We start from the raw sequence: 12,483 nt of genomic DNA on the forward strand, positions 1-12,483 counted from the left end.
AGGTTCTCGTTTCTCATTTCTTGCTGCTGCAAATCTGGCTGCTTCGCCCTCTAGTGTACGGGAGGACCATATTTATTCGGTTTAGTTGCTGTCTTGCTGTTGCTGCTGCTGCTGCTGCTGCTGCTAAGTCGCTTCAGTCGTGTCCGACTATGTGCGACCCCATAGACGGCCTCCTACCAGGCTCCTCTGTCCAGGGATTCTCCAGGCAAGAACATTATTGAATTCTCTCGTTTCTTGGGACGACCTGATTGATATATCACCATTTTATCTCGCTCAGACCTTAGTTACTCCAGAGTTTTCCCCACATGGTAAAGTGTTGAAAATAGCAGCACACAGTAGTTGTGGGGTTCAGATGCGGGGATGTATTCTTTGTAAATTCTTCTCTGTTAGCGTAAACCGTAAAGCATCTGCCCGCAATGCGGGAGACCTGGGTTCAATCCCTGGATGGGGAAGATCCCCTGGCGGAGGGCATGGCAACCCACTCCAGTACTCTTGCCTGGAGAATCCCACGGACAGAGGAGCCTGGTGGGCTACAGCCCATGGGGTCGCGAAGAGTTGGACACACTGAGCAACTAACAAAACAACAAAGTGGTAATCAATCGTCAGGTTTTAGTGGCTTAATTATGCTTATAAGAATGTAAAGTTACCACTCAATCTACGGATTTGTTTTCAGAGCTTTGTGTCAGCTGCATGACAAGCACAGTTCTAAGCACTGAGACACATTAAAAGAACAGGAGTCCCTTCGCTGTACAACTGAAACTACCACAACATTGTTAACCGGCTATCAGTTCAGTTCAGTTCAGGCGCTCAGTCGTGTCTGACTCTTTGCGACCCCATGAATCGCAGCACACCAGGCCTCCCTGTCCATCACCAACTCCCGGGGTTCGCTCAAACACGTCCATCGAGTTGGTGACGCCATCCAGCCATCTCATCCTCTGTCGTCCCCTTCTCCTCCTGTCCCCAATCGCTCCCAGCATCAGAGTCTTTTCCAATGAGTCAACTCTTCGCATGAGGTGGCCAAAGTACTGGAGTTTCAGCTTTAGCATCAGTCCTTCCAAAGAAATCCCAGGGCGGATCTCCTTTAGAATGGACTGGTTGGATCTCCTTGCAGTCCAAGGGACTCTCAAGAATCTTCTCCAACATCACAGTTCAAAAGCATCTACCCCAATGCAAAATGAAAAGTTTAAAGTAGGGAGGAAAAAAGAAAAGAACACAACTCCTGACAGGGCTTTAACAGTGTATGGAGAGGAAATATAAGTGATTATTTAAAAATTGAAAGACAAAGAACAACCCCTCCTCAAAAAGAGTTAATCTCACAGTTAAAAAAAAAAAAAAAAGTAAAACAGAAGGATATACCATTATTACCTGTTAAAGATTTTCTGAAAAATAATGATCAGTTCTACCAAATAAACCATCAGATACGGTCGCTCAAGCTACTGGCAGGAGTTTATGTTAGTACAACGTATTTGGAAAACAATGTAATAATATATAAACTCTAAAAATTGAATAGCTAGTTTCACTTCTAAGAATTTACTCTAAATTACCTTGTAGCTAAGATTTTTTTTAAAGTTTTTATTATTATTTATTTATTTGGCTGTACAAGGGATATTTTAATTGCGGTATGTGGGATCTAGTTCCCAGGCCAGGGATTGAACCTGGGGCCCCTCCACTAGGAGCTCAGCGTCTTAGCCACTGGGCCACCAGGGAAGTCCTTGAGGCTAAGATTTTTTTAAAATTTTAGCTCTTGAAGTGTTATTTATAATAATGACATATTAGAAATAATCTGGTGGCTCAGATGGTAAAGAATCTACCTGCAGTGCTGGAGACCTGGGTTTGATCCCTGGGTTGGGAAGATCCCTTGGAGGAGGGCATGGCAATCCACTCCAGTATTCTTGCCTGGAGAATCCCCATGGACAGGGGAGCTTGGTGGGCTACAATCCATGGGGTGGCAAAGAGTTGGACATGACTGAGCGACTAAGCACAGCACAGAGATAATAAAGATATTCAGTCACTTCAGTTGTGTCCAGCTCTTTGCGACCCCATGGACTGTAGCCCACCAGGCTCCTCTGTCCTGTATTCAGTAACCTGCAGAAATATTCCTAATTGGAATATTATGCAATTATTAAGTATTAAAAAACTTAGTGACAAGAAAATGTTTAATTTATGTACATATATAAATATAGTCCCAATATGATTTTAAGTCTCTTAAATGATATAAGTAAAGTCAACAGGTATTATTAATAAAAATAACTCCAGCTGCTCTTTAGGAGCTCTCAGTATACTGGAAGATACAGACCAGTGAGAACACAAAATTTTTATTTACCTTAAATTCAATAATGGTTATGAAAAAGTGTACCTCTTTAATATTAATACACATTATTATTTGTATTACTATAAAATTCTCTCCCCAACGTACATACACAGTGTTGATGTTGGGGCCAATCATATTCCTTTTTGTGGAATTAGCAATTGAATTCAGGGATTCTTAATCATCTTCTGAAGTTTGCTGGAACTACAGCAAGTGAATTTGGGAGCCCACACAGCCTCATTTTGCCAAAGAAGTACAGAGGTAGGAGCAGGGATAGCAGATGGAATGAGTCCAGGTGGTATTCAGCTAATAGATTTAGCCACTTCCTGAGTCCCTTGGACAGCAAGGAGATCCAACCAGTCTATCCTAAAGGAAATCAGTGCTGAATATTCAGTGGAAGGACTGATGCTGAAGCTGAAACTCCAATACTTTGACCACCTGATGTGAAGAACTGACTCATTTGGAAAGACCCTGATGCTGGGAAAGATTGGGGGCAGGAGGAGAAGGGGACGACAGAGGATGAGATGGCTGGATGGCATCCCCGACTCGATGGACATGAATTTGAGTAAACTCTGTGATTTGGTGATGGACAGGGAGGCCTCTGGCATGCTGCAGTCCGTGGGGTCTCAAAGAGTCGGACACAACTGAGCGACTGACCTGAACTGAGACCGGGCAGCCCAGGTGGCGCTAATGGTAAAGAACTCCCCTGCCAATGCAGGAGATGTAAGAGCCGTGGTTTGATCCCTGGGTTGGGAAGATCCCCTGGAGGAGGGCATGGCAACTCACTCCTCTGTTCTTGCCTGGAGATTCCCATGGACAGAGGAGCCTGGTGGGCTACAGTCCATGGGGTCGCAAAGAGCTGGACACAACTGAAGTGACTGAGCATGCATGTGAGACCTGCCTAACGCTCTTGTGTTCCCAAACTCTCCACTGCTCCTATTATTTGTCTGCTGAAAGTCTTATTTGATAAAAAATATTTTTCCATAAATGTGTTAATATTTTCTCGTGTGTTAAGAGGAATAAAGGAGCTAATGCAGATAAAATACTTAGCATAGTATATGGTACATATAAATACTCAATGAGTTGCAGCTATTTTTAGTACTAAAGCCTGTTGACTTTGCTCAACATTGGGAGGCCGCTCTCCACAGGTCTGTCAAGACTCTGCATGGCTTGTGCACAGAGGCCTGTCTGCCTTTTGTTATGGGCTCTCTTTTTAAGGACGAGAGAACTTTGCAAGACAGTATAATGAACAGTCTTGGGAAGTACAGTTTCTCCCTCTGGAGTGAAAGGCTTCAAGTCTACTGCCTATTATAAAAGATTTGGGTTTTTCTAGCTCAAGGTTCGTCTCTGTAATGCAATCCACTGCACACGCAGGCACATGCCAGGGCCATCTGCATCATGCCATGAGACTCAGGGGGAGGGGAACTGAGGCAAATATGCAGATGCTCAAGTGGTTTGTTAGCCTCAGGTCTTCTGCCAGCGTCCGGGTAACTGTGGCAGGCTAACTTATTATCTTGCAGATAGGTAAGATCTCAGACCCTTCATAGTTCCTGATGATCCCTGCCCTTCACTGAACAATAAAACACTTTTCATTCTTTTAATTTTGCTCACAAAAATATCTGCCCACTTTAAGTTTAGCTGTTGTGAGGAATGTAAAGAAACATAACTCAGTTCAACAACTATTTGAGTTCCTACTATATGCAAAGATTTCTGCTCTTCCAGAACTTATAATATAACCAGGAGAACATAACAAACATTCTAATCCCTTGCACAAAAGGCAGTCATGGATTGTGAAACAGTGAAAGTGTTAGTCCCTCAGTCGTGTCCCACTCTTTGCAACCCCGTGGACTGTGTGTAACCCGACAGGCTCCTCTGTCCATGGAACTCTCCAGGCAAGAATATTGGAGTGGGTTGCCATACTCTTCTCCAGGGGATCTTCCCGACCCAGGGATCAAACCCACGTCTGTCTCTTGCATTGCAGCAGATTCTTCACCGCCTGAACCACTAAGGGAAGTAGAGCCATTTAAATGGTACAGAGAAAAGAATATAGTTCAGTTGAGGATGATACTTTTTGGTCATGGTTAGCAAGAGGAGGTAAGATTTGAGCCCTGCTTTTAAAGGTATTAGTAGGTATTGTCGGGACAAGGTCTGGGAGAGAGTGCGGGAGTAAGCAAGGACATTTAATTAATCTCCGCTTCCCACTTTGGAGCATCTGTCCGTGGTGTTCTCTCAAGTTGGACCCCTTTCTCTTCCTCTTTACCTGGTTCATTCCTTCCTAGCCTTCAGATCTTTGTTTAAATCCCACCTACTTGTGTGTGTGTTGTTGGGGGCGGGGGGTTGCCTGCTCTCTCTACACATAAACCTCGTGTATTGGTTATGGACTCCTATAACACCGCCCCCTGCCGGGCTTCCTTGATAGCTCAGTTGGTAAAGAATCCACCTGCTATGCAGGAGACCCTGGTTTGATTCCTGGGTTGGGAAGATCCACTGGAGAAGGGATAGCTACCCACTGCAGTATTCTAGGGCTTCCCTTGTGGCTCAGCTGGTAAAGAATCTGCCCGCAATGCGGGAGATCTGGGTTCGATCCCTGGGTTGGAAAGATCCCCTGGAGAAGGGAAAGGCTCCCCACTCCAGTATTCTGGCCTGGAGAATTCCATGGACTGTATAGTCCATGGGGTCGCAAAGAGTTGGACATGACTGAGCGACTTTCCAACCTTCCCACATCACGGCACTTCTTCTACGTAGCCTCCGTGATAGCAGAGACACATCTGTCATCATTTTCGCCAACACCTACCATAATGCCTGGCCCATAACGAGCCTTTAATAAATAAGTGTTTAATGAATGAATAAACCTTCAAAATATAGTCATAGTTTGGTGAGAAGACTTGATAGATCAGGGCACTGGAGTCATTTGGAAGACGGAGAGGAACTGGGGCAGATAAAACTGAGGAAAAAAAGAAAAAAGGACCAAGGAATTCGGAGTTTACACAGTAGACTCTCAGGAGATTTCAAAAGCTTCTGAGCCCAAAGGGATAAAAGTTTGAGCACTTTCTAGAAAGCATTATGAGCCATTCACTAGTGTAGGCTAAAGAATCACTGCTGCTCCCAATGTCTGATGAGGGGGGTCTGGCCGTGAAAATGCTCCATCTTGAAAGCAACCTAGTTAATCTGTATCTCCAAGGCCAACAGGATATCAAGGAAGAGGGTCCTGATTTTTTCACTGTGAAGGGCCACTTTTAGTATGTTAAACACTTTAAAACGTACCTTGCACTCTTTACCCACCACATATATAAAATTATTACCTATTTTCCTATTTTCAATTTATTCAAGACATAGGTAGCTACCGTTTGGCAAATGGGAGATTAGCAGTGACAATCTAACCCCGAGTCAATACATTCCAGCTGAAGGTAAAAGTATTTGCGAGTTTCTTTGGCGGGTTCCCGTTTCGTCTCCAGTGACAGCACAGTTTCTTTAGGCATCCTGAGTTCCCTGGACACTTGACTCCAGTACCCTTTCCTCTGAGGCCCAGAGGTCTGGGGACCCAGCTTGGACGTTAAGTGCGTGAGATGGCTGGAGGTGCAGCGCTTGTGAATTTAAGAAGAGGGGATGCAGCCTGGGCCCCTGACATCGGTCAGTGCTTTTCTCTTTGAATAGGTGTTGTAAAGGAACCCCAGTGTCATTTTTAAGGCAGGGGGATGAGGCGCTGAGAGACTGGTGGGCCCCAGTGGGCTCCATTTCCTTCCTTAGCTTACCTGGAGCTCTCGACACTAGAGGGCGGATGTGGACTGAACAGAAGAAAACCCTCTGTCCTATTTCTGCAACGCATTTTACAGTTTTTGTGTAATCCTTGAGTCAGAGGAGCCCATTGTCACAAAAGCTTTGTGTCATGTTAATATCACATTTTTTCATGGCTTGAAGGTGACCACCAATCCTTGTCTCCCACACATCTGGGGAGAAATTTTTTTCCTGATTGTACTAGGGGCCTGGCAATGTCACCCCATTACAAGTTTGCTGATTACAATGACTTAAGGAAAGAATAATGGAAATAAAAGAAAAAAAGAACTGCTAAAACATTATGTCCCTTGCTATGTTACATTATATTTGATAGTGTCTCTCATTGATTTTTCATTGATTCCTTCAACTAATCCTTATTAAGCCATGTTTATGGTGCCAGGCACTGTGCTAAGCCATGAGAATGCAGAAATAAGACACAGTCCTGCCGTCTGTAGAGGATATCCAATCACCTCTGGGTCTTCTATGGGAAAATGTCCACCCCCTTTCACAAAGAATTCCCCATCCACTTCAAAAAGAAGTGGGTCTTCCCTCAAAAGGTTAAACACAGAATTACTGTGCTGCTAAGTCTGCTAAGTCACTTCAGTCGTGTCTGACTCTGTGTGACCCCATAGATGGCAGCCCACCAGGCTCCCCCGTCCCTGGGATTCTCCAGACAAGAACACTGGAGTGGGTTGCCATTGCCTTCTCCAAAGTCATACAGAATTACTGTATGACCCTGCAATCCCATTCCTAGATGTCTATTCAAAGAATTAAAGCAGATACTCAAACAAATACATGTATACACATATTCATAGCAGTACTAGTCATATTAGCCAAAAGAACAGTCCAAATGTGCCTATCAAAGAATGAATGGATAAATAAATTGTGGTATATATGTATGTGTATATATATGTGTGTGTGTGTATAAATATATATATATATTTGTGTGGGCTTCCCTAATAGCGCAGTGATAAAGTATTCGCCTGCAATGCAGGAGACACAGGAGACTTGGGTTTGATCCCTGGGTCGGGAATATCCATAGAGGAGGGCATGGTAACCCACTCTAGTGTTCCAGCCTGGAGAATCCCATGGACAGAGGAGCCTGGTGGGCTACAGTCCTTAGGTCCCAAAGAGTCAGACCCAACTGCTGTGACTGAGCGTAGTGCACACAGCACGTATATATGAATGAAAGAGATGGGTGGCATGTATGAAAAGGGTGGGTGTTTCCCTGAGGATAAAGGCATCCTCTACAGATGAACAGAATAGGTACAGGCTGGGTATGAGAGAATGTGGAGTGGAGAACTGGCACCTCTCCAGATGGCTGTGGGCAGGACACACGGGAGGCAGCCTTGGGTAGAGGACCTCCTCGGGGCCGGAGACTCAAGACGGCACTGCACCCGGAGGTGGAGCTCCTCCCTTGAAAAGCCGAGCGACACGTGTCATGACGTGTGTCCTCCTGCTCAGGGACTGTCGAAAGGCAAGCAGAACCGCGCACCTCTTTAAGGTGGAGCAGTTTGTAGATATTTGCACTGATGTATTAGGAATCATGGCCACTAGAACCATAAAAATAATGACTTTGTGATTCTGTCAGCACTTATGGCCTGAACTTGGAACTAGGACAGAAAGGGAGACATCTATAAAGCAAGCCACGGGGGGAACTTCCTGCCTGTCCAGGGGTTAAGGCCTTGCCTCCCCAGGCAGGGGGTGCAGGTTCAGTCACTGGTCAGGGAGCTAGGATCCCACAGGCCTTGCAGCCAAAAAACAAAAGCATAAAACAGAAACAGTATTGTAACAAATTCAATAGACTTTAAAAATGGTCCACATCGGAAATTCTTTAAAAAAAAAAAGTTACCAGGATATAGTGTACAACACGTGGATAATAGTCAATATTTTGTAATAAATACAAATGGAATATGACCTTTAAAAACTGTGAATCACTATATTGTATACCTGTAAGTTATATAATATTGTACATCAACTATACTTCAATTAAAAAATTGAAAACATCTTTAAAAAGAGAAAGAGAGAGTCTGAGAATTCTCAAAATTTCAAGACTAGCAGGTGGCCATTAGAGATATATGTGGGACATATGTCCTGTGGGCTCAGAAAAGGATAATAATGAAGAATCAGGATGACAAATGAAGACCTTCCAGATAGAAAGAGGGCAGAAATGTTCTTTGGACATACCTGGCTAAGCATCAAAGGGTTCCACCATTCCTGAAGTTACCTTCCTATCCCACAGAGTTGTACGTTTATGCTTAAATAATTTGCATAATAATTTGTATGTAGTTTATTTCATAGGTTAGTCTCGTTTATTCTCGACTTTTTTCCAGCCATGATAAGGTTCCAAACTTTGAATCATGCAGATAAGATTCTGATGTCCAGAATGGGCAGATCAATTACTCAGCTTACGGATACAAAAATGCAATCTGAATATAGGTATTTTTCTATATAGGCCTTGCAAGAAACACTATGTTGTCATCTTGGTCAAACGGTTGCTGAGATGTCAGTATGGCATTTGACAAGATAGCTGCCTCTTAAGTACAAGTGCCTGTGTGTGCTTAGTGGCTCAGAGTGTCCCACTCTTTGTCACCCTTTGGACTGTAGCCCATCAGGCTCCTCTGCCCATGGGATTTTCCAGGCAAGAATAGTGGAATGGGTTGCCATTTCCTCCTCCAGGGGGATCTTCCCCACCTGGGGATCAAACCCACATCTCCTGTGCTCCTGCATTGCATGTGAATTCTTCACCCCTTGAGCCCTACAGGAAGCCCTCTCATGGGCACATGCTAAAGGTCTAGTCCTTGTTGCTGTTGTCCGGTCGCTCAGTCGTGTCTGACTCTCTGCGACCCCATGGACTGCAGCAAGCCAGGCCTCCCTGTCCTTCACTACCTTCAGCAGTTTGCTCAAATTCATGTCCATTGAGTTGGTGACGCCATCCAACCATGTCATCCTCTGTCTAGTCCTCTTCCAGTTTAAGTTATCCAGACAGTTGTCATGGTCACCCCTAAATTTAGCAGCACAGCACAAAAGAGAAACATGTCCTCTTGGAAATTTATATCCTCTTGGAAGGGTAGGTACTGAAGGCATTCACATCTGGGTCTGAAGCACAAAGTCTGTGTCTTTGGAAAATAAGTAGTTTCTTCACAGAAAGTCCCAACAAGGAGGAGAAAACCCTGAAACCCATCTTGCCTTTGCTTACAAATGATCAAACAGTAATTATCACCTTTAAGGGGTAATTGTTCAATTGTACTAGAGTGGGATGCTCCAGCCCTCTTTCTTCTGCCGACACGGTAGAATTGCTCTGAGGATGGAACGGTGCTCCCAGCACAGCTTGCTTTGAGCTGGTTCTTTTTATAGTTAAACTCGGGTCAGGGAAAGGTGCTGTATGGGCTGGCCCTCTCCGGTCTGCTGGGGTGTCAGCTTCTGAAGCTCTTTCCTCCTCACAGCTGAGCCCTTAGATCGGCCCCTGCAGCCACAGACCCAGCCCTCAAAGGAGCGCCCACCTCGACCTAAGGCATGAGGACTTGGACCTTTCTTGTCTGATCCTAGGACCCGAACAGGAAGCCTGATGGTTCTCAGATAAGCTGCAAGGCAGATGAAGTGGGCAATCTGTCCTGAGATACTTTCACGAGGGCAGGATGAGGGTGCACTGCAGTTATAGGGCTCTCCCGTGGGGACGAGGGGAAGGAAGGAAGATATCACACGATGAGCAACTGCTGTGCTCCAGGCACTGTGCTCATAGTCACCTCAGTTAGGCAGCGGAATCCCAGGTAGGGGAGGTACAGTGGGCAGAAATGACGTGGATACAGTGTCCGGGAGTCTTCCAGGTGACCGAACCTCATCTGGCAGTGCTAAGGTCGTGAGCTCTGTTGTCGGGCTCACTATATCTGGAGAAAGAAAGAAAGAGAGTTGCTCAGTCATGTCCGACTCTTTGCGACCCCGTGGGCTGTAGCCTACCAGGCTTCTCCGTCCATGGGATTCTCCAGGCAAGAATACTGGAGTGGGTTACCATTTCCTTCTCCAGGGGATCTTCCTGACCCAGGGATCGAACCTGGGTTTCCTACATTGCAGGCAGATGCTTTTAACCTCTGGTCTTCCCTGGTGGCTCAGAGGTTAAAAGCATCTGGAGAAGTGACTAGCAAAAACCAGCCAAGAGAGCAGGACCCAAAGTGGACACCAATGCTGAGAATGACTTGTGAGTAGTTGGGGTGCGTGCTTGTTAAGTCACTTGTTAAGAGTTGTGTCCGACTCTTTGGGATCCCATGAACTGCAGCCACCAGGCTCCTCTGTCCATGGGATTCTCCAGACAAGAATACTGTAGTAGGTTGCCATGCCCTCCTCCGAGGGATCTTCCCAACCCAGGGATTGGACCTGCATCTTTTATGTCTCCTGGATTGGCAAACATGTTCTTTACTATTAGTGCCACTGGGGAAGCCCCAAGCAGTTTGGGTGAATTTAGATAAAACAGTTGTGGGACTGAGTATTCTAACACATATAAACGGAACCTAGAAAAATGGTACTGAAGAATTTATGTACAGGGCAGCAGTGGAGAGACAGACATAGAGAATAGACTTATGGACCTGGGGAGAGGGGAAGAGAGGGTGAGGTGTATGGAGAGAGTAACATGGAAACTTACATTACCATATATAAAATAGACAGCCAATGGGAATTTGCCGTATGGCTCAGGAAACTCAAACAGGGGCTCTATTATCAACCTGGAGGGGAGGGATGGGGAGGGAGATGAGAGGGAGGTTCAAAAGGGAGAGGATATATGTATACCTGTGGCTGATACATGATGAGGTTTGACAGAAAACAGCAAAATTCTGTAAAGCAATTATCCTTCAATAAAAAATAAATTAAATGGTTGTGGGATTGAGACACTGTGTGGGAGCCCAGGAATTTTTCTCCCCCTAGTTGTAGATTGTCATGGGAAGCAGGCAGGGGAATGGTGAGACATGAAGCAGGAGCAAGACCCCGAAGGATCCTGTATGTTGCACAGAGAGGTCTCGACTTTCTCCTAGGGCTCCGGGAGGAGACTGGAGGGCTTCAAAGCTAGTAGGAAAGAATGTGCCCGCCAATGCAGGAGACTCAAGAGACTCGGGTTTGATCCCTGGGTCAGGAAAATCCCCTGGAGGAGGGCATGGCAACCCACTCCAGTCTTCTTGCCTGGAGAATCCCATGGACAGAGGAGCCTGGAGGGTACAGTTCATGGGGTTGCAAAGAGTGGGACCTGACTGAGCACCAGAGCACAAGGGTGTGATTTCATCTGGAAGTGGGATCTCATGTTGGCTGCCCTGTCGAGACAGGAAGAGGAAGAGGCAGAGTACAAAGGTTGCCGGTGGACACCAGACTCCATGCTGGGCTTATACTATCTTTGCTAGACATTTTTTTTGTTGCTAGTGGTAGAAATTCCCCTTGAGTACCAACTGTGTCACGCATCCTTTTCTAACAGACTTGGGGCAGATGGTTCCAGATGCCGACTGGAACTGCTGAAACGGGGGCTTGAATAGAACCAGGGCTCTGGCCATCTAATTTTTTCTCACTTCTGCCTGCCAGCTCTCCAAGGTAGAGCAGAGCAGTAGTCCCCAACCTTCTTGGCACCTGGGACAAAATTTTGTGGAAGACAATTTCTCCATGGTTGGGGGCGGGGATGGTTTCAGGCACATTACACTTATTATGCTGCTGTTGATCTGACAGGAGGCAGGGCTCAGGCGGTAATGTGAGCAATGGGGGGCAGCTGTAAATACAGATGAAGCTTCTCTCCCTCATCCACCGCCCACCTCCTGCTGTGCCGCCCAATTCCTAAGGAGCCAGTACAGGTTTGTGGCCGGGAGGCGGGGACCCACGGAATAGAGGCTATGATAATGGATTCTGGAGCCAAATGACCTTAGGCTTTGTTCCTTAATAGCTATGTGATATTGAGCAAGTTACTTAACCCTGCTTTGTCTCAGTTTCCTTCTTTGTAAACAAAAAGATAATCCTGTTGTTTCCTCCTGGGGTTGTTGTAAGGGCTAAATAGATTATGGACTAAATGGACTACAAGCACATAAAGGACTTGGCGTAGTGCCTGGTACATAGAAGGTACTTAAAAAGTATTAGTTGTTATTATGATTATTTAGTAGCAATCTGGCTTTTTTTTTTTTTTTTAATGGGAGGAAAACAGCCTCTGACAGCTCTGAAGTTTTGCATCTGGCTTTGGCTACCAGAGACTGATTGAATTTTCTCTGGACTTTCTCTGCAAGTCCAAACGCTGATGAGAAAAGATCCACAAGCCAGCTTGAATTTGTTTTTTGTTGTTGTTGTTCGGTCACTGAGTCATAGACGACTCTTTGCAACCCCAGGGACAGCAGCACACCAGGCTTCCCTGTCCTTCACTATCTCCCAGAGTTTGCTCAAACTCA

Source organism: Bos grunniens, chromosome 29, assembly GCF_055505025.1.
Source record: "Bos grunniens cultivar Pamir isolate PY7600 chromosome 29, Bosgru_T2T1.0, whole genome shotgun sequence".
Taxonomy (NCBI): domain Eukaryota; kingdom Metazoa; phylum Chordata; class Mammalia; order Artiodactyla; family Bovidae; genus Bos; species Bos grunniens.